This window comes from Rhinoderma darwinii, chromosome 1 (genome assembly GCF_050947455.1).
Source record: "Rhinoderma darwinii isolate aRhiDar2 chromosome 1, aRhiDar2.hap1, whole genome shotgun sequence".
NCBI lineage: Eukaryota > Metazoa > Chordata > Amphibia > Anura > Rhinodermatidae > Rhinoderma > Rhinoderma darwinii.
Window position 1 is genome coordinate 629,239,157 of NC_134687.1, and position 20,546 is coordinate 629,259,702.

At 44.8% G+C, this 20,546-nt stretch overlaps 1 protein-coding gene across 5 annotated transcripts in view; it reads left to right on the forward strand.

Moving 5' to 3' along the window:
• The window catches only part of CNTFR (ciliary neurotrophic factor receptor), a 440,906-nt gene that overhangs the window by 142,344 nt on the left and 278,016 nt on the right, over positions 1-20,546 (forward strand). For all 5 annotated transcript variants that reach the window (XM_075842688.1, XM_075842662.1, XM_075842668.1 and 2 more), the window contains one exon: positions 17,118-17,209. The gene's annotated coding sequence lies outside the window, so the exon portion shown is untranslated. The remainder of the gene's footprint in view (positions 1-17,117; positions 17,210-20,546) is intronic.

The following is a 20,546-nucleotide window of genomic DNA, read 5'->3' on the forward strand; positions in this document are numbered from 1 at the left end:
TTATATTCTTGTACATAGGGGCAGTATTATAGTAGTTACATTCTTGTATATAGGGGCAGTATTATAGTAGTTATATTCTTCTATATAGGGGCAGTATTATAGTAGTTATATTCTTGTATATAGGAGCAGTATTATAGTAGTTATATTCTTGTATATAGGGGCAGTATTATAGTAGTTATATTCTTGCACATAGGGGCAGTATTATAGTAGTTATATTCTTGTATATAGGAGCAGTATTATAGTAGTTATATTCTTGTATATAGGAGCAGTATTATAGTAGTTATATTCTTGTACATAGAAGCAGTATTATAATAGTTATATTCTTGTACATAGGATTGTTTTCTTATGTATTTCTGTATGAATTACTATGCTGTATATATAGTGTAGCAATAAAAAGTTTGTTTGTGGGACTAGTACTTGCGGGGCTGTGATGCTGCTGTAGGCTCATTCATCGTGTTTAGCTGCAGGCCTCCTTATTTATCATGTCACTGTGCGTGTTGCGATGACATGCCTCATGTATCAGAGAAAAACACAACATGATGAAAGCCGCGATTGTTTGTCTATGATAAATCCTTTTTCTATTATTTTTACACCATTTTTGTATCTACTGATAAATCATTGCAATTATTTATGTGGTTTTCTGCTTGGAAAGGGGCATCGTTCCAGAAGCGAGGAAGATGCGACTGGATAAGTAGTCACATACTGACAATCACTTATAGAATTACACAATATGATATGTACAATATGTAGAAGTGCGGCAATATATGGAACAAGGAATCGTAGATCACAACCTATCAAGACTAATCTGATAAAATATATCTTCAGCGAATTTCCTTTATTCCGGCATCCAAAAATCCTGTAAATCTAATTATCTGGCACTTGCTTCCAGCACTGAACCTCATTATAATGAGGATTTTAACAACAAGTAGATGAGGGAACCAATGAGGGATCTCCTAGCTTATCGCAAAATATTTTGTGGTAACATGGTCTTGATCTTCCTGAAGATACCTTACCAAAATTTTTCGGGATCTGTATATTTTAATTTTTTTTTCCTTATAATCCATGATATCTGATCATCGAGCTTTGAATTAGTCCCATTGATGCTGGATTAAAGCACATAGTATAATTCCGATAATCCAGCATATAGATGTTCACTGATGTTTACAATGCTTAATTTGCTTCGACAATTTGCGTAAAATTCGATCTAAGAATGTTTTTGTAGATTTCATCATTTTAAGGATTTGTCCCTTCCTAATACAACTGCTTCCAGGACAATACAATAATATATTTCATGAATTCCGCCGTTGTGTTGGAGATTTTTGTAGCTTTGCTGATAATCTTTTTATTTTCAAGAAAATTATTATGTTTTTCACCTTAGAATGCCCGAATACCTGGGGCCCCCTGGGGCCCGGCCTTATGTCTGTTCTGGGTGTGTAGACTGAACGCAGCTTACACGATCTATACATCCTTCCCTTACATTACTGGTTACAATATCTTGGCTCGGAAATCTCCTCCTGGCTTCCAGACAGATAGACGGGAGGAGTCTATGGCCGGTTAAACATTCCCCGTTAGGTGAGATGTTTCTCCATATGGTTTCACTGTACACGTATCCCCCTGTGCACCCTGTAACAATGAGCTCATTTTATGCTTTTCCTCCTCATACATTTTTGCTATCTCCATTGGACAAAAAAAAAAAAATTGGACTCGTTGCAACTTTTTGCACCTTTTATTGGACCGACATGAAACTCACAGCAGGATGGTGTTCCGTGAAATTTCCAGACCTTCCAGGAGACTACTTTAGAAATCCTGAAACATTTAGCAGCTCCGGCTACGATTCCTTGATTCCTCTTCCAGCCCTTAAACCGGGATAGACGCCCCCACCCCATCTGGAACCACAGCCAAGTCTCAGGAATCAGTGGTCTCGCACTGGCCAAGTTTGAAGGTTCTCATAATTGATCACAAATTACTTAAAGGAGTGTTGGCCCAGTCTGTTGGTACTTTGTCTTTTTCAGGATATTGGTTGTAAATTGTTGGACTCTCTTGCTTACGATGAAGTGTTTAGTATCCTTCATGAATGGTAAAGTACTTAGTATGGAATTAGAGCCAGGATTTTAGATATTATGACTGAATATCTTGGGCCACCAGGCTTTGACTAGCATCACGAAGCGGTGGAGATGGCAACAGGTGACCTTCAAGAGAGAACTTCAGGCTCCCTTCTTTATACTGCTGTGCTCAAAATGTGGTCATGAGAAGACCGTGGAGGAGGCAACAACAGTGACTAACAAGTTCTGAACACCATCTTGGGGTCGGCGATTATGATTGATACCTTAATGTCCTCATCTTCCATATGTATCTGCTTTTATTACTCCTCTTGCCTTCTTCCATCTTCTTCGTGGTATGTGGTCTACCTGCCCAGTAGATTGCTTGTTGCTTTATTGGAACTGGTCTCTGATACCATGCGGCCTGGTATTTTTGTACAAATATTCCATGCCCCATGAGGTCCCTCTTACCTAGTTCTTAAAGTGGCCACACATATAAGACTAATGTCGGCCAAATCCATCGATTTTTGGCAGGACCGGCCAACCATCTAATGTGTATCAGATCTCCGGCTAACATTCGTTTGGCAGATTCGAGGGGAAAAAAGGATCGGGCATGTTGAAATTAGATCCTTTGTTCTAAAGGGAGATTAGCCACAACCAGAGGTGTCCGGCAGCGGCTTATTATCCTCTTCCCTTTGAGAAAACATTTTTGCTCGGGCAAATCGGTCGGGAGGATTAGAATTTAGCCGATTTTTTTTTTTTTAAGGTGTATGGCCACCTTTAGGCTGTGGTCACACCTGGATTAATAATGGAAGCCACAATGTTCTGCTGGATCAGTCGTATGATGGACACCACCAGCGACTGACAGACCCCATTGACTTATAATAGAGTCCAATGTATTCCATCATGGTGCGTCTCATATTGACGGGAAAAATAGTAATAAATCTGCGATGGAGGCTCCAACGCAGGTGTGAACAGGGCCTTATGCCTCTATTTTTTGGGTGTATTCTTAGATAAATCTGGCACCTCTTTCTCTTGTATAACCCAACACCACATAAATCCATACATATTGCAGGACAATTATAGAACTTGGCGATTTCCTGACTTTTGTTTTTTTAACAACGCCATTATACATCTGAATTGCTTTATAAATAAATCCCCTTTAACATTCCCTTTTTATTTTTATTCTTTCCAATCTTTTATTTGCTTGGACCATAAAGCCGACCAAACACTCCTGTTTCAGGAAGGCAAATCTTCCAATAATGTTCATGAGGTGGAGATATAGGAAAATTATAGAGCAGAGTCCTGGAAAAATGGCCCTCGTTACACGGTCTGATAATATTAATGATGCAGCTGAAAATGTGTATTTCAGATCAGCAGGAATTTGATGGCCCTTTAATCCTGCGCTTTTCGCAGTCCGTGGACAGCCGGCCCCATAACATTGTAGTGTGTGGAGGAGGAATTTCCACCCTGATGGATTAGCGTATGGGTGAGACTCCCATTAACCCTGCTCAGACCTCTTTTGACATTATCAGAATGAAGCTGTGACCTGATGTGGATGGCTGACTGCTCTACTATGAGCTGTGACATCATTTCAGGCTTCGTGACCTTACACGAATAATTTAGAAAAGTGGAAACACTGATGGTGAAGCAGGTGACACTGGGATGAGGACTATTTATCAAATCCCGACTGGTCCTTCCCTATGACCTTGGATTACACATTTCGTACTATACTTGGGAATAAGAATTAATTTGTAACCTGGGTTACCAGGACGTCTTGAAGGATGAAGTCGGATCTAAGAAGAACAAAGAGTGGACTTGGGATTTTCTTGAAACTGACCTTTTTGATTAATTTCTACCAAGATCAGTGGTGGAAGCCGTAATGAGAGTCCATTCTGTATCTGCTGATAGGGGTTAATTTGTTTAGGATAAAATGACACTTTGTGGTGACCTAAATAATTTATATTCGTGATTCCTAACCCTATTATAGTGAGGGAACCCTTGTAAATTGTCACTCCTAAGGAACCCCAACTTACCATTTTTAGAATCAAGCTTAGTGTAGGGGGAGGTAAAGCCTTCTATAATTCTTGCCCAGCACTATATTCTGGCCTAGATATGTTGCTTGAAATTAGTCCATTTCTACGGTAAAAGTGATAGGTCTACCTGCTGCTGTCTTCTGGGAAACCCCTCACAAGTCTCCAAGGAACCGAAAGGAACTTTGGTTGGGAAATATCTAAATATATTCAAGGGTTATACTGAAAACCATCTAATGATCTTTTCAAACCCCGGCCTACAACTGGAACAAGGAGGCATCCACTAGATCTAAAGGAAAGACTGTTTTACCATCAGTATAGGAAGGGTTCTTTACTGTAAGAGCAGTCTCCCTATAGAACTCTACTTTATAAATAAATACTATGTAGTCCTGTTCAATACTAAGTGCTACCTTTTGAGCTTTCATACTCCGGCCAATGTGGTATCCACTAGGTCTCAAGGAGAGATGGTTTAACATGACTATAAGAAATGTTCTTCACTGTGAGAGCAGCCAAACTCTAGAACTCTACTTATAATATAATAAAATATTATGTATTCCAGGTCAAAAGTGCCAGCCTTTGTGCTTTTCATACTCCTGCCAATGTGCTATCTGCTAGGTCTTAAAAAGAACTGGTTTTAACATGAGTATAGGAAGGGTTCTTCGCTGTAAGAGTAGTAAAGCTATGGAACTCTACTTTATAAAGAAATATTATGTATTCCAGGTCACTACGAAGTGCTACCTTCTCTTTATTTAAAACCCCGGTGTGTAACTAGGGGGAATCGACCAGGGACGCGGTGGAGAGGAGAGATTATTTTACCATGAGTACATTGGAAGGGTTCCTCACTGTAAGGGCATTCAGACTATGGAACCGGGCTGGTTAAATTTTAGTAAAAAAGTGAAAGATGTAGGCATGTCTTGTTGAAGTTATCTATATTAGATGTCGTCGATATAACTGATCCAATGATTTTTTTCGATTGTCCCGATACGTGAGGACACATTGGTCATTTCCTTTTGCATGAATTTCCTCCGGATCGACACAGCAGTGAAAATAAGTTGTCCCGTGGAACAGACCTATAAAAACGACAAGGCAGAGTATACAAGGAGTACCCAAGAACTGAAGCTGTACATAAAAGATGCCCCTTCTATGCTGTCGATCACGGTTCGAATCCCATAGACGGCTCTTGTCATTGAAAAGGTCAAGTTGTCGTTTCTCTGTCAAAATATTGATTAAGAGTTTGACTGGACGGGAATGTGCTCTGAATATTTTACATAAGAGGATTGTTCCGGGTTTACATTGTCACATAAATTCTTGGATATTATAGTCGGCTCCTGATGATATTGGTTTTACTTTATCACATATAGAAGATTGCCGGGTATGAGGCAATTTTCAGGGACACTTGACTCTCCCTGGGGGTCGGTAGAAGGAAAAACAAGCAAAACCTTTAAGAAGTGTGCAGATTTTTTTTTAAAATGTTGGAATCTGTTCACCGTTCAGTGCAGAGAATTGTCATTGCCGTATGTGTGACAGCCAATATCGCTTCATTACGAAGACCCCCCCTGTAGCACATCAATACGAGGATTACATTTATTACATCCTTACGAGGGCCCCTGTATTTCATTATGAGGACCCCTCTATATGACATCCTTACAAGGATCCCCTGTATAACATCATTATAGGGACCCCCTATATTATATAAATATGAGGATCCCCTAATATTACATCCTTACGAGAACCCCCTAGATTGCTTCATTGCAAGAACTCCTATATTACATAATTACAGGGACCTCCCAATAATACATTCATTCAAAGACCACCAATAAGACATTAATATGAGAACCCCCTATATTACATCCTTATTAGAAGCCCAATATTACATTTATAGAAGGACCCCCTAAATTGCATTATGTTGACCCCTAAATTGCATTATTATGTTGACCCCTATATTACATGCTTATGATGACCCCTATATTACATTCTTATAATGACCCCTATATTACATGCCTATGATGACCCCTATATTACATGCTTATAATGACCCCTATATTACATGCCTATGATGACCCCTAAATTACATGCTTATGATGACCCCTATATTACATGCTTATGATGACCCCTATATTACATTCTTATAATGACCCCTATATTACATGCCTATGATGACCCCTATATTACATGCTTATAATGACCCCTATATTATATGCTAATGATGACCCCTATATTATATGCTAATGATGACCCCTATATTATATGCTAATGATGACCCCTATATTATATGCTAATGATGACCCCTCTAATCCTTTCCGTCTTTACAATCTCGACTTCCCTGGTTCTTCACAAATACAGATTCATCTCTCCTCAGTTCTCGGGGGATTTGGGGATAAAGGTCACTATACGCAGCACGGAGCGATGTGTAAAGAGCCGCAAATTATTCATCCTGCTCAATATTTGTATGTGAGGAAAGTTCTTTATATAGAGAAAACAGTGAGATCCTATATAGAGCGAAAATCCCACAGAAATCACTCATAATAACAAAGAACAAGAGTATATATATATATAATAATAACCACCATCATCCACATCACAATATTACAGTACACTATCTGGCCAAAAGTATGTGGACACCTCACCATCACATCTATGTGAGTTTCTTGGACATCCCATTCCAAAACCATGGCCGTTAATATGGAGTTGGCCCCTTTTGCAGGTATAACATTCTCCACTCTTCCGGGGAGGCGTTCCACACGATTTTGGGGTGTCTGTGGGAATTTGTACCCATTTGTGAGGTCAGACACTGACATTGGGGAGAAGGTCGGGTTCGCAATTACAGTTCCTATTCATCGCAACTGCGTTGAATGGGGTTGACGTTGAGTTCCTCCACAACAAACTGGGTGGGTGGTTGATGCTGCTGCCTGATACTATAGAGCAAATATCTGGCTCCGGCGCTTGATTAAAACTCATAATCTTCCTATAATTAGAGGATCCGGGGAATTGGCGATGTCCGAACCGCGATGCTTTAATGAAAGAGTTCTAACCGCCCTTAATGTGATACAGTTAAATATTGTACATATGGCTGCAAAATAAATCGGAGTTGGCGCTGGGCGACCATAGTCAATGCTAATTGTTAAATAATTGTGTTATTTTAACATGTTTTGTTATGAATGGATACGTTTTAGCAGAATCTACAGACTCCTCCCCCGCATTGAGACTCCTCCCCTCAGTACATGTGCGGCAATTTCTTAATAATCGTCTTTTCACTATGGGTTTAGTTCTTGTAGTTTATCATCATTTTGTCCTGGTTATAATGGACATCATCTCTCCATGTACTGACCTCACGGTGAGCTTTTACACAGCAGCCATTCAGAACAAGCAGAACTGCAGTGTAAAGCATGGGGGAACAGGACAGCAGTGTAAAAAGGTGGATTTCAAACTACTTCAGAATTTACCTCACATCTTGTTTTATATGTTCCTCTAGAGGTAGATTTTGGTCTTCTTAATGCTTTCATGTGTTTACTGTAAAGATTCAGTGAATTCAGTATTAAGGAGCTAATTAAACATAGAACAGAGGCTTCCAGACCTCATGCAAACAGCACCACGAAATGATTCAAATTGCTTTTGGTGCCCCCTTAACAAGGTGCGAGCCACATCCCCCCAATATACAATACAACAGATATGCCCCTATATACAGTACAGACACATTCCCCTATATACAGCACAGACACATGTCCCTATACACAGTACAGCCATGTGCCCCTATATACAGTACAGCCACATGCCCCTATACACAGTATAGCCACATGCCCCTATATACACTACTGCCACATGCCCCTATATATACTACTGCCACATGCCCCTATATACACTACTGCCACATGCCCCTATATATACTACTGCCACGTGCCCCTATATACACTGCTGCCACATGACCCTATATATACAACTGTCACATGCCCCTATATACACTACTGCCACATGCCCCTATATATACACTACTGACACATGTCCCTATATACACTACTGCCACATGCCCCTATATATACTACTGCCACATGCCCCTATATATACTACTGCCACATGCCCTATATATACTACTGCCACATGCCCCTATATATACTACCACATGCCCCTATATACACTGCTGCCACATGCCCCTATATATACTACTGCCACATGCCCCTATATACACTGCTGCCACATGCCCCTATACTACTGCCACATGCCCCTATATACACTACTGCCACATGCCCCTATATATATATATATATATGCTACTGCCACATGCCCCTATATACACTACTGCCACATGCCCCTATATATACTACTGCCACATGCCCCTATACACACTACTGCCACATGCCCCTATACTACTGACACATGCCCCTATATACACTACTGCCACATGCCCCTATATATACTACTGCCACATGCCCCTATATACACTGCTGCCACATGCCCCTATATATACTACTGCCACATGCCCCTATACACACTACTGCCACGTGCCCCTATACTACTGCCACATGCCCCTATATACACTACTGACACATGCCCCTATATATATGCTACTGACACATGCCCCTATATGCACTACTGCCACATGCCCCTATATACACTACTGCCACATGCCCTATATACACTGCTGCCACATGCCCCTATGTATACTACTGCCACATGCCCCTATATACACTACTGCCACATGCCCCTATATACACTACTGCCACATGCCCCTATATATACTACTGCCACATGCCCCTATATATACTACCACATGCCCCTATATACACTGCTGCCACATGCCCCTATATATACTACTGCCACATGCCCCTATACTACTGCCACATGCCCCTATATACACTACTGCCACATTCCCCTATATATATGCTACTGCCACATGCCCCTATATACACTACTGCCACATGCCCCTATATATACTACTACCGCCACATGCCCCTATACACACTACTGCCACATGCCCCTATACTACTGTCACATGCCCCTATATACACTACTGCCACATGCCCCTATATATACTACTGCCACATGCCCCTATATACACTGCTGCCACATGCCCCTATATATACTGCTGCCACATGCCCCTATACACACTACTGCCACATGCCCCTATACTACTGCCACATGCCCCTATATACACTACCGCCACATGCCCCTATATACACTACTGCCACATGCCCCTATATATATATATATGCTACTGCCACATGCCCCTATATACACTACTGCCAGATGCCCCTATATACACTACTGCCACATGCCCCTATATACACTACTGCCACATGCCCCTATATATACTACTGCCACATGCCCCTATATACACTACTGCCACATGCCCCTATATACACTACTGCCACATGCCCCTATATATACTACTGCCACATTCCCCTATATATACTACCACATGTCCCTATATACACTACTGCCACATGCCCCTATATACACTGCTGCCACACGCCCCTATATACACTACTGCCACATGCCCTATATACACTGCTGCCACATGCCCCTATATACACTACTAACACATGCCCTATATACACTGCTGCCACATGCCCCTATATACACTACTGCCACATGCCCCTATATACACTGCTGCCACACGCCCCTATATACACTACTGCCACATGCCCTATATACACTGCTGCCACATGCCCCTATATACACTACTGCCACATGCCCCTATATATACTACTGCCACATGCCCCTATATACACTACTAACACATGCCCTATATACACTGCTGCCACATGCCCCTATATACACTACTGCCACATGCCCCTATATATACTACTGCCACATGCCCCTATATACACTACTGCCACATGCCCCTATATACACTGCTGCCACATGCCCCTATATACACTACTACCACATGCCCCTATATACACGGCTGCCACATGCCCTATATACACTGCTGCCATATGCCCCTATATACACTACTGCCACATGCCCCTATATACACTGCTGGCACATGCCCCTATATACACTACTACCACATGCCCCTATATACACTACTGCCACATGCCCCTATATACACTGCTGCCACATGCCCCTATATACACTACTACCACATGCCCCTATATACACGGCTGCCACATGCCCCTATATACACTGCTGCCATATGCCCCTTTATACACTACTACCACATGCCCCTATATACACTGCTGCCTCATGCCCCTATATACACTACTGCCACATGCCCCTATATACACTGCTGCCACATGACCCTATATACACTGCTGCCACATGCCCCTATATACACTACTGCCACATGCCCCTATATACACTACTGCCACATGCCCCTATATACACTGCTGCCATATGCCCCTTTATACACTACTACCACATGCCCCAATATACACTGCTGCCTCATGCCCCTATATACACTACTGCCACATGCCCCTATATACACTGCTGCCACATGACCCTATATACACTGCTGCCACATGCCCCTATATACACTACTGCCACATGCCCCTATATACACTACTGCCACATGCCCCTATATACAGAATCGCAACATTCCCCTATATATAGTACAGCCACATTCCCACAATATACAGTTCAGCTGACATACAAAGCACAGCTTTCCTCCCCTCCTCCGGGTGGTGCATCCCCTCGTGGGCAGGAGGCATCACTCAGTGCTGGGCGTACATTATTATTACTACATGTTGGGCGGGATCGGGGAGGGCAGAACATTTGGGGGTATGACACCCACTGTGGTTCTCCTTGTGCTCACAGGTCATGTGATCAGTAAAGACTGATCGCTCCCCTGTGTCAGCTCCGGTGGTATCATCCTGTGCCTGACCTCATGGGCCTCATCATGTCTGGGTCTATAGATAATCCTCTTCCTTTGTTGTACATAATCCGCAGCTCCTCCTTCAGTCGCCATGTTCTCTTGTTTATTATTTGTCCCTCTTAATCATCCATCATGATCGGCCTGACAATGATCAGGGTCATTATGAGGTACTGTCCCTTTAAATTGCACGTTATACAGTTCACCTGGTGGTCGGCACATCCTGGGCCGGAGTACTGGTGGCACTCGGTTATGAATCCTTCAGCAGTCATTTTCTGAGCCGGGGTCTGATGGATGGCGAGATGTGGAGGTTCTTGAGCGCAGTCGCCGCAGTTGAAGGTCTCGGATCGTGTGATAAAGAGCACAGGAGCCTCGAATCTCCCGGCGATTAATAATAATAATGATGATGATGATGACTGGTGTCATTACAGGAGACGGTCACCTGGCGAGTGATGTATCAGCCGCACGTGGAGAGGAGAGCGCCGTCCTTCCGTGATAACACCAGACGCTTTATCGTCACTTATCGCTGCTGCTGACAGGAGGCTTTGTCTCCGCTGTCACCGACTCTTCCCATGAACCCTCACCTGCCCGAACGACAGCCGGGACCTTCCTCTGCGGCTCGTCCATCATATCCTGGCAGCCGCTCCCTGTGGGATCCATTAGCGTTCGTTGGCCTCTGTCTGATCTGATCTGTCATCCTCTTCTTCATCATCTTTCGTGTTATGATTGTAATGTCGCTTGGTGGATGTTTACTGAGAATCCTTACTGATCATATAGGTGCGTATATGGGATGAAGCGCCGCCCAGTGTAAATGATAAGAATATTACAAGTCACCCTGGCGTATAACAGCCGCAGGGACATGTTCACACTGGTGTCACGTGTTTATAACGGAAGGCATGATTCTGTGCCGGGGCTGTTGCACATCGGATACAAGAGTCGACCAAAGGACTCCATTGACTTACACCATTAACTATGTCATTTCCAGAACATATGGTTTAGGGAGAACAGGGCATCTTGTAATTCTTGCCTCAGCTGCTGCTGAAACTCTTGAAGTGGAGGTGGAGCTTCGTGGCACGGTTGACATGACGCTTCTCAGTTTGTCTTGTGAAAATCATTTAACACTAGTGGTAGTGGCAAAGCCGAGGTAGAGAGGACAGAGCAATGTTCTGCAGATCTCTAGAGGAGTCAGTGGTGTAATAATCTGCAGAATATATCACTATGTATCTGTCAGGAGGTAGAGAGCAGAGCAATGTTCTGCAGATCTCTACAGAGGTCAGTGGTGTAATAATCTGCAGAATATATCACTATGTATCTGTCAGGAGGTAGAGGACAGAGCAATGTTCTGCAGATCTCTAGAGGAGTCAATGGTGTAATAATCTGCAGAATATATCACTATGTATCTGTCAGGAGGTAGAGGGGACAGAGCAATGTTCTGCAGATCTCTAGAGAGGTCAGTGGTGTAATAATCTGCAGAATATATCACTATGTATCTGTCAGGAGGTAGAGAGCAGAGCAATGTTCTGCAGATCTCTACAGAGGTCAGTGGTGTAATAATCTGCAGAATATATCACTATGTATCTGTCAGGAGGTAGAGAGGACAGAGCAATGTTCTGCAGATCTCTAGAGAGGTCAGTGGTGTAATAATCTGCAGAATATATCACTATGTATCTGTCAGGAGGTAGAGAGCAGAGCAATGTTCTGCAGATCTCTACAGAGGTCAGTGGTGTAATAATCTGCAGAATATATCACTATGTATCTGTCAGGAGGTAGAGAGGACAGAGCAATGTTCTGCAGATCTCTAGAGAGGTCAGTGGTGTAATAATCTGCAGAATATATCACTATGTATCTGTCAGGAGGCAGAGAGCAGAGCAATGTTCTGCAGATCTCTACAGAGGTCAGTGGTGTAATAATCTGCAGAATATATCACTATGTATCTGTCAGGAGGTAGAGGACAGAGCAATGTTCTGCAGATCTGTAGAGAGGTCAGTGGTGTAATAATCTGCAGAATATATCACTATGTATCTGTCAGGAGGTAGAGAGCAGAGCAATGTTCTGCAGATCTCTACAGAGGTCAGTGGTGTAATAATCTGCAGAATATATCACTATGTATCTGTCAGGAGGTAGAGAGGACAGAGCAATGTTTTGCAGATCTGTAGAGAGGTCAGTGGTGTAATAATCTGCAGAATATATCACTGTATATCTCTCAGGAGGTAGAGAGGAGAGAGCAATGTTCTTCAGATCTCTAGAGAGGTCAGTGGTGTAATAATCTGCAGAATATATCACTATGTATCTGTCAGGAGGTAGAGGACAGAGCAATGTTTTGCAGATCTGTAGAGAGGTCAGTGGTGTAATAATCTGCAGAATATATCACTGTATATCTCAGGAGGTAGAGAGCAGAGCAATGTTCTGCAGATCTCTAGAGGTCAGTGGTGTAATAATCTGCAGAATATATCACTATGTATCTGTCAGGAGGTAGAGGACAGAGCAATGTTCTGCAGATCTCTAGAGATGTCAGTGGTGTAATAATCTGCAGAATATATCACTGTATATCTCAGGAGGTAGAGGACAGAGCAATGTTCTGCAGATCTCTAGAGGAGTCAGTGGTGTAATAATCTGCAGAATATATCACTATGTATCTGTCAGGAGGTAGAGGACAGAGCAATGTTCTGCAGATCTCTAGAGATGTCAGTGGTGTAATAATCTGCAGAATATATCACTATGTATCTCTCCGGTAGAAGGAGCAATGTTCTGCCTCTTGACATAACGCTGCAGACATAAACATTCATCCCTGTGTTGGGGACAATACAACTTTTTGATTTGAAGGCTGAGGATAAATCTGCCCGTCTCCTCCTCCTCCTCGTAGAACATGGGATTTGGCGCCGGGGAACATGAAGTTTGGAAGCAGAAAGATTTTCCAGACATTAAGTATTGATGACCCAGAAATAAATAAAAAGCAAAGTAGAGAAGAAGTCTTGTGGATGGAAGAGGTATCGCAGCACGAGGCATTCCTGTATAGAGGGGGTTGTGGCCCCTGGGGCTTGGGGTCCCTCATGGATGGCGCACGTGTCCTGAGCACAGGCAGTGCTGGCGTTTACAGCAGGTTTACACATCACCAGGACAATGAGCAGCAATAGAAGCGGCGGACATTCAGTGACAGCCTCTCACAAAGATCTCTGTGCTGAATGTGGGAACTGTAAGCAGGGAACAGGGAGAGAAGAGAGACAGGACAGGGAGAGAAGAGACAGAGCCTGGAGAGACGAGAGACAGGACAGGGAGAGCAGAAACCGAGCCTGGAGAGAAGAGAGACAGGACAGGGGAGAGCAGAGACCGAGCCTGGAGAGAAGAGAGACAGGACAGGGAGAGCAGAAACCGAGCCTGGAGAGAAGAGAGACAGGATAGGGAGAGCAGAGACCGAGCCTGGAGAGAAGAGAGACAGGACAGGGAGAGCAGAAACCGAGCAGAAACCGAGCCTGGAGAGAAGAGAGACAGGACAGGGAGAGCAGAAACCGAGCCTGGAGAGAAGAGAGACAGGATAGGGAGAGCAGAGACCGAGCCTGGAGAGAAGAGAGACAGGACAGGGAGAGCAGAAACCGAGCAGAAACCGAGCCTGGAGAGAAGAGGGACAGGGGAGAGCAGAGAAAGAGCCTGGAGAGAAGAGAGACAGGACAGGGAGAGCCGAGACAGAGCCTGGAGAGAAGAGAGACAGGACAGTGAGAGCAGAGACAGCCTGGAGAGAAGAGAGACAGGACAGGGAGAGAAGAGACAGAGCCTGGAGAGAATAGAGACAGGACTGGGAGAGAAGAGACTGAGACTGGAGGGCAAAGATACAGAACAGGGAGAGTAGAGAGACCGGACAGGGAGAGAAGAGAAAGAGCCTGGAGGGCACAGAGACAAAACAGGGAGAGTAGAGCGGCATGACAGGGAGAGAAGAGACAGCCGGGAGAGAAGAGACAGCCTGGAGAGAAGAGAGACAGGACAGGGAGAGAAGAGGGACAGGACAGGGGGAGAAGAGACCGAGCCTGGAGAGAAGAGAGACAGAACCAGGAGAGTAGAGAGACAGGATAGGGAGAGAAGAGACAAAGCCTGGAGGGCACAGAGACAAAACAGGGAGAGTAGAGAGACAGGACAGGGGGAGAAGAGACAGAGGCGGGAGAGAAGAGAGACAGGATTGGGAGAGCAGAGACAGAGCCTGGAGAGCACAGAGACAGGACAGGGAAAGTAGAGACGGAGCCTAGAGAGGACAGAGACAGGACAGGGAAAGAACAGAGACAGGACAGGGATAGGACAAAGACAGAGCCTGGAGAGGACAGAGACAGGACCGGGAGAGGACAGAGACAGAGCCGGGAGAGGACAGAGACAGAGCCGGGAGAGGACAGAGACAGAGCCGGGAGAGGACAGAGACAGGACAGGGAGAGTAGAGACAGAGCCTGGAGAGGACAGAGACAGGACAGGGAGTGAAGATGGACAGGACAGGGAGAGTAGAGACAGAGCCTGGAGAGACCAGAGACAGAGCCTGGAGAGAACAGAGACAGGACAGGGAGAGCAGAGACAGAGCCTGGAGAGGACAGGGAGAGAAGAGACAGAGCCTGGAGAGAGCAGAGACAGGACAGGGAAAGAAGAGACAGAGCCTGGATAGCACAGAGACAGGACAGGGAGGGTAGAGAGACAGGACAGGGAGAGTAGAGAGACAGGACAGGGAGAGAAGAGACAGACTGGGGAGAAGAGAGACAGGACAGGGAGAGCAGAGACAGGGCCTGGAGAGAGCAGAGAGAGGACAGGGAAAGAAGAGACAGAGCCTGGATAGCACAGAGACAGGACAGGGAGAGTAGAGACAGAGCCTGGAGTGGACAGAGACAGGACAGGGAGAGAAGAGAGACAGGACAGGGAGAGTAGAGACAGAGCCTGGAGAGGATAGAGACAGAAAAGGGAGAGTAGAGACAGAGCCGGGAGAGAACAGAGACAGAGCCAGGAGAGAACAGTGACAGAGCCAGGAGAGAACAGTGACAGAGCCAGGAGAGAACAGTGACAGAGCCAGGAGAGAACAGAGACAGGATAGGGAGAGAAGAGGCAGAGCCGGGAGAGAACAGGAGGCAGAGCCGGGAGAGAACAGAGGCAGAGCCGGGAGAGAACAGAGGCAGAGCCGGGAGAGAACAGAGGCAGAGCCGGGAGAGAACAGAGGCAGAGCCGGGAGAGAACAGAGGCAGAGCCGGGAGAGAACAGAGACAGAGCCGGGAGAGAACAGAGACAGAGCCGGGAGAGAACAGAGACAGAGCCGGGAGAGAACAGAGACAGAGCCGGGAGAGAACAGAGACAGAGCCTGGAGAGAACAGAGACAGAGCCTGGAGAGAACAGATACAGAACAGGGAGAGTAGTGAGACAGGATAGGGAGAGAAGAGACAGAGCCGGGAGAGTAGAGACGGGACAGGGAGAGAAGAGACAAAGCCTGGAGGGCACAGAGACAAAACAGGGAGAGTAGAGAGACAGGACAGGGGGAGAAGAGACAGCCTGGAGATAGAAGAGACAGCCTGGACAGAAGAGAGACAGGACAGGGAGAGAAGAGAGACAGGACAGGGAGAGAAGAGAGACAGGACCGGGAGAGCAGAGAGACCGTAAAGAGACAGCACATGGACAGGACTAGGGAATGGTGTGAGGAATCAGCAGCAGGACATCTTTGCTCCCGTCATCTGGAGGTGTCTGACATCTGACGGAGTGTATTGTGCTATTACATGATCCTGATAATCAGAGAGGGGCGCTGACAACTTCTCAGGAATGAGTAATACTCCCATCATGTATAGACACGAGATACAGCGGCCGGTCTGCTAGTGATGAAGGATTTCATCGTCCACCTTTACATCTCTGTATGGCGCCGCTTCTCTCATGCCGCTTCTCCTTCGTTATGGATGTAATTAATCGCTTGATATTTATGTAATTAACACAACTCCAATGGTTGATTTGCGGCGCTGGTCACAATAATTAAAATCTCCCATGAAGCTTGACTGCGTGATTATTAGGAATTACATAGAAAAAGCATATCCTTGGTTACTAGTACAATACCCAGTCACCCAGCTTTCCCAGAGTCCTGAACGGCACATCTGCCTACATATCCGGGCGGTTCCCGTCCATGGCTGCAGGCCTGTGGTGTCTCTTGTGTGGACGCTTTCATATGGTTCTCTCGGTTTGGCCGCCATCATTGACCTCCAGGTGTAAACTTCTTGTTTCTTTCCCTTCTTTGTGCAGATCTTCACAGCGGCAGAGCAGCAGAAACCTTCTCCCCGGAAAGCTGCGCACAGTTCATGAGCTGACAGGCGGCACTGAGGAACACTCACAAGGTAAGACGTGTAGGTGCTGCAGGGAGAGGGGGGGTTTAGTGTCCTGGGTTGAATGTGTAACTATGAAGCCAGTGCTTGTCCTGTTAGAGCCCGGTCTACCAACAGGACAGGAACACTATGTACAGCAAGGACCACCCTAGATAATGTCACACGACATGTACGTACCCCATTACCCAACACCCACTCCCAATCTAATCTACCTATCACCCTAACCATCTCTCTATGTATCACTCCCATCATCCCTGACCCCAGGAGCTCACTATCTAATCTACCTATCACCCTAACCATCTCTCTATGTATCACTCCCATCATCCCTGTCCCCAGGAGATCACAATCTAATCTCTCTATCTCACACACAATGTATCACTCCCATCATCCCTGACCACAGGAGCTCACAATCTAATCTCTCTATCTCACACACCATGTATCACTCCCATCATCCCTGACTCCAGGAGCTCACAATCTAATCTCTCTATCTCACACACCATGTATCACTCCCATCATCCCTGACTCCAGGAGCTCACAATCTAATCTCTCTATCTCACACACCATGTATCACTCCCATCATCCCTGACTCCAGGAGCTCACAATCTAATCTCTCTATCTCACACACCATGTATCACTCCCATCATCCCTGACTCCAGGAGCTCACAATCTAATCTCTCTATCTCACACACCTGTATGTGGTAATAATATGCCAGTCTCCTATGCACTGGCGCAGCTGTGGGGGGTTCCTCCTGACACCAGGACTATGTGATGGTTGGGGGTCCCGGTACAGATGACCTCTACACTGTGCCCACACTACTACATCCTGGAGACGGGACCCCGGTGACTGGGGCAGGGTATACGCAGCACACTACTACATCCTGGAGACGGGACCCCGGTGACCGGCAGGGTACACGCAGCACACTACTACGTCCTGGAGACGGGACCCCGGTGACCGGGGCAGGGTACAGGCAGCACACTACTACATCCTGGAGACGGGACCCCGGTGACCGGCAGGGTACACGCAGCACACTACAGCTCTGCTATACGGCCGCAGCTTCCATCTCTGAACCGTTTACTGCATTTTCTCACCCTGACACCAGCTCAATAAAAGTCCCGCGTCTGCGCTGCCCTAATTCTCACTTCCAGTATTAAAGTGTTTTATGGGACTGGATATGGAGCGGCGGCCCGCCTGTGAAGTGCAGCGCTGCTCGTACTCCGCCGCTGCGCGGGGTGGAGATATATGTGCTGCATATAGCGCTCTGTTAACCTCTTCACTGCCAGCGCTACCTTCATATAACATGGATTTCAGATTTTATGTAACATTCTTATTTTACATCCAGAGGTTGAAATTCTATACAGGCCTAAAACTTCTCAGAGATGAGGGTTTGTTACAGTTGTATCCAGTCAGTCTCGACAATGCTCTGTGAGCTGAACAGCTTGGTCTCCAGACTGATACATTATACCTGCACTGATACATTGTGACAAACCATGTTTTCATTATACAAGGATTAGATCTTGCCAGTTTGGTATGGCACTCTGCTGCTTGCGCAGAGGAGCTGACACTCTACATGTGGACGGAATCCCGCACCAGTCCACCATTGCAGAAGGTTTGTATTTCATTATATGTTTGTAGTAAAGAATGTGACCCTGAGCGCTGTGACTAAGCGTTACCTCTCCCCCTGCGCTCTGATCTCGCCACCGACCCCCTGACTTATCTCCTGCTCCTGGTTAACTCTTCCCGGACTAGAGGGGCCCCATCAAAAGGACGCAGCCCCTCGCCATATGACTCGCGTTACCGACCCACAGTCACGTCATGGCCTGCGGGCTGCTGATTATACTGAACCTCAATGGGGGGGATTCTATCCATTATAATATAAGATAAGCCGATTATAATAATGATCAGCGTCCTCATATCCGATAATAATCAATGGACTCCACAGTCATATGCACTTCTCCAATATATAGGAACTGATCTAAATATATGTTAAATACACATTTTGATAACAATTCCCCTATCTGTAAAGCTGTGATGACATCATCATGTGTATGGACCCTGTAATGTGTGATGTCATCATTGTGTGTATAGACCCTGTATAGACTGATGACATCACATACTGGAGATGTATACCCTGTATAATGAGATGACATCATCATGTGTATTGATCCTGTATAGTGTGATGACATCATTGTGTATATAGACCCTGTATAGACTGATAACCACATACTGGAGATGTATACCCTGTATAATGAGATGACATCATCATATGTATTGATCCTGTATAGTGTGATGACATCATTGTGTATATAGACCCTGTATAGTGTGATGACATCATTGTGTATATAGACCCTGTATAGTGTGATGACATCATTGTGTAAATATAGACCCTGTACAGTGTGATGACATCATGTGTATAGACCCCACATAGTGTGATGACATCATTGTGTATATATAGACCCTGTATAGTGTGATTACATCATTGTGTATATAGACTCTGTATAGTGTGATGACATTATTGTGTATATAGAGTCTGTACAGTGTGATGACATAATTATGTGTATAGACCTTGTTATAGTGTGATGTCATCATCCTCTTTCATATCTATCTCTCTATCTCATATCTATCTATCTTGTATACCCTGTATAATGTGATGAAATCATCATGTGTATGGACCCTGTAATGTGTGATGTCATCATTGTGTGTATAGACCCTGTATAGACTGATGACATCACATAATGGAGATGTATACCCTGTATAATGAGATGACATCATCATGTGTATTGATCCTGTATAGTGTGATGACGTAATTGTGTATATAGACCCTGTACCGTGTGATGACATCATGTGTATATACCCCGCATAGTGTGATGACATCATTGTGTATATAGACCCTGTATAGTGTGATTACATCATTGTGTTATTAAGAACCTTGTACAGTTTGATGACATCATGTGTATACACCCTGCTTAGTGTGTTGACATCATTCTGTATAGTGTGATGACATCATTGTGTATATAGAGTCTGTACAATGTGATGACATAATTATGTGTATAGACCTTGTTATAGTGTGATGTCATCATCCTTTCATATCTATCTCTCTATCTATCTCATATCTATCTCTCTGTCTCATATCTATCTATCTTTTTATATATATATATATATATATATATATATATATATATCTCATATCTCCCACTCCCTCATATCTCCCACTCTCTCATATCTCTCTCTCTCATATCTCTCTCTCATATCTCTCTCTCTATCTTTCTCTGTCTCTCATGTAGCTCTCATATGAGATATGAGAGAGATATGAGAGCGAGAGACATGAGAGCGAGATATATGAGAGCGAGA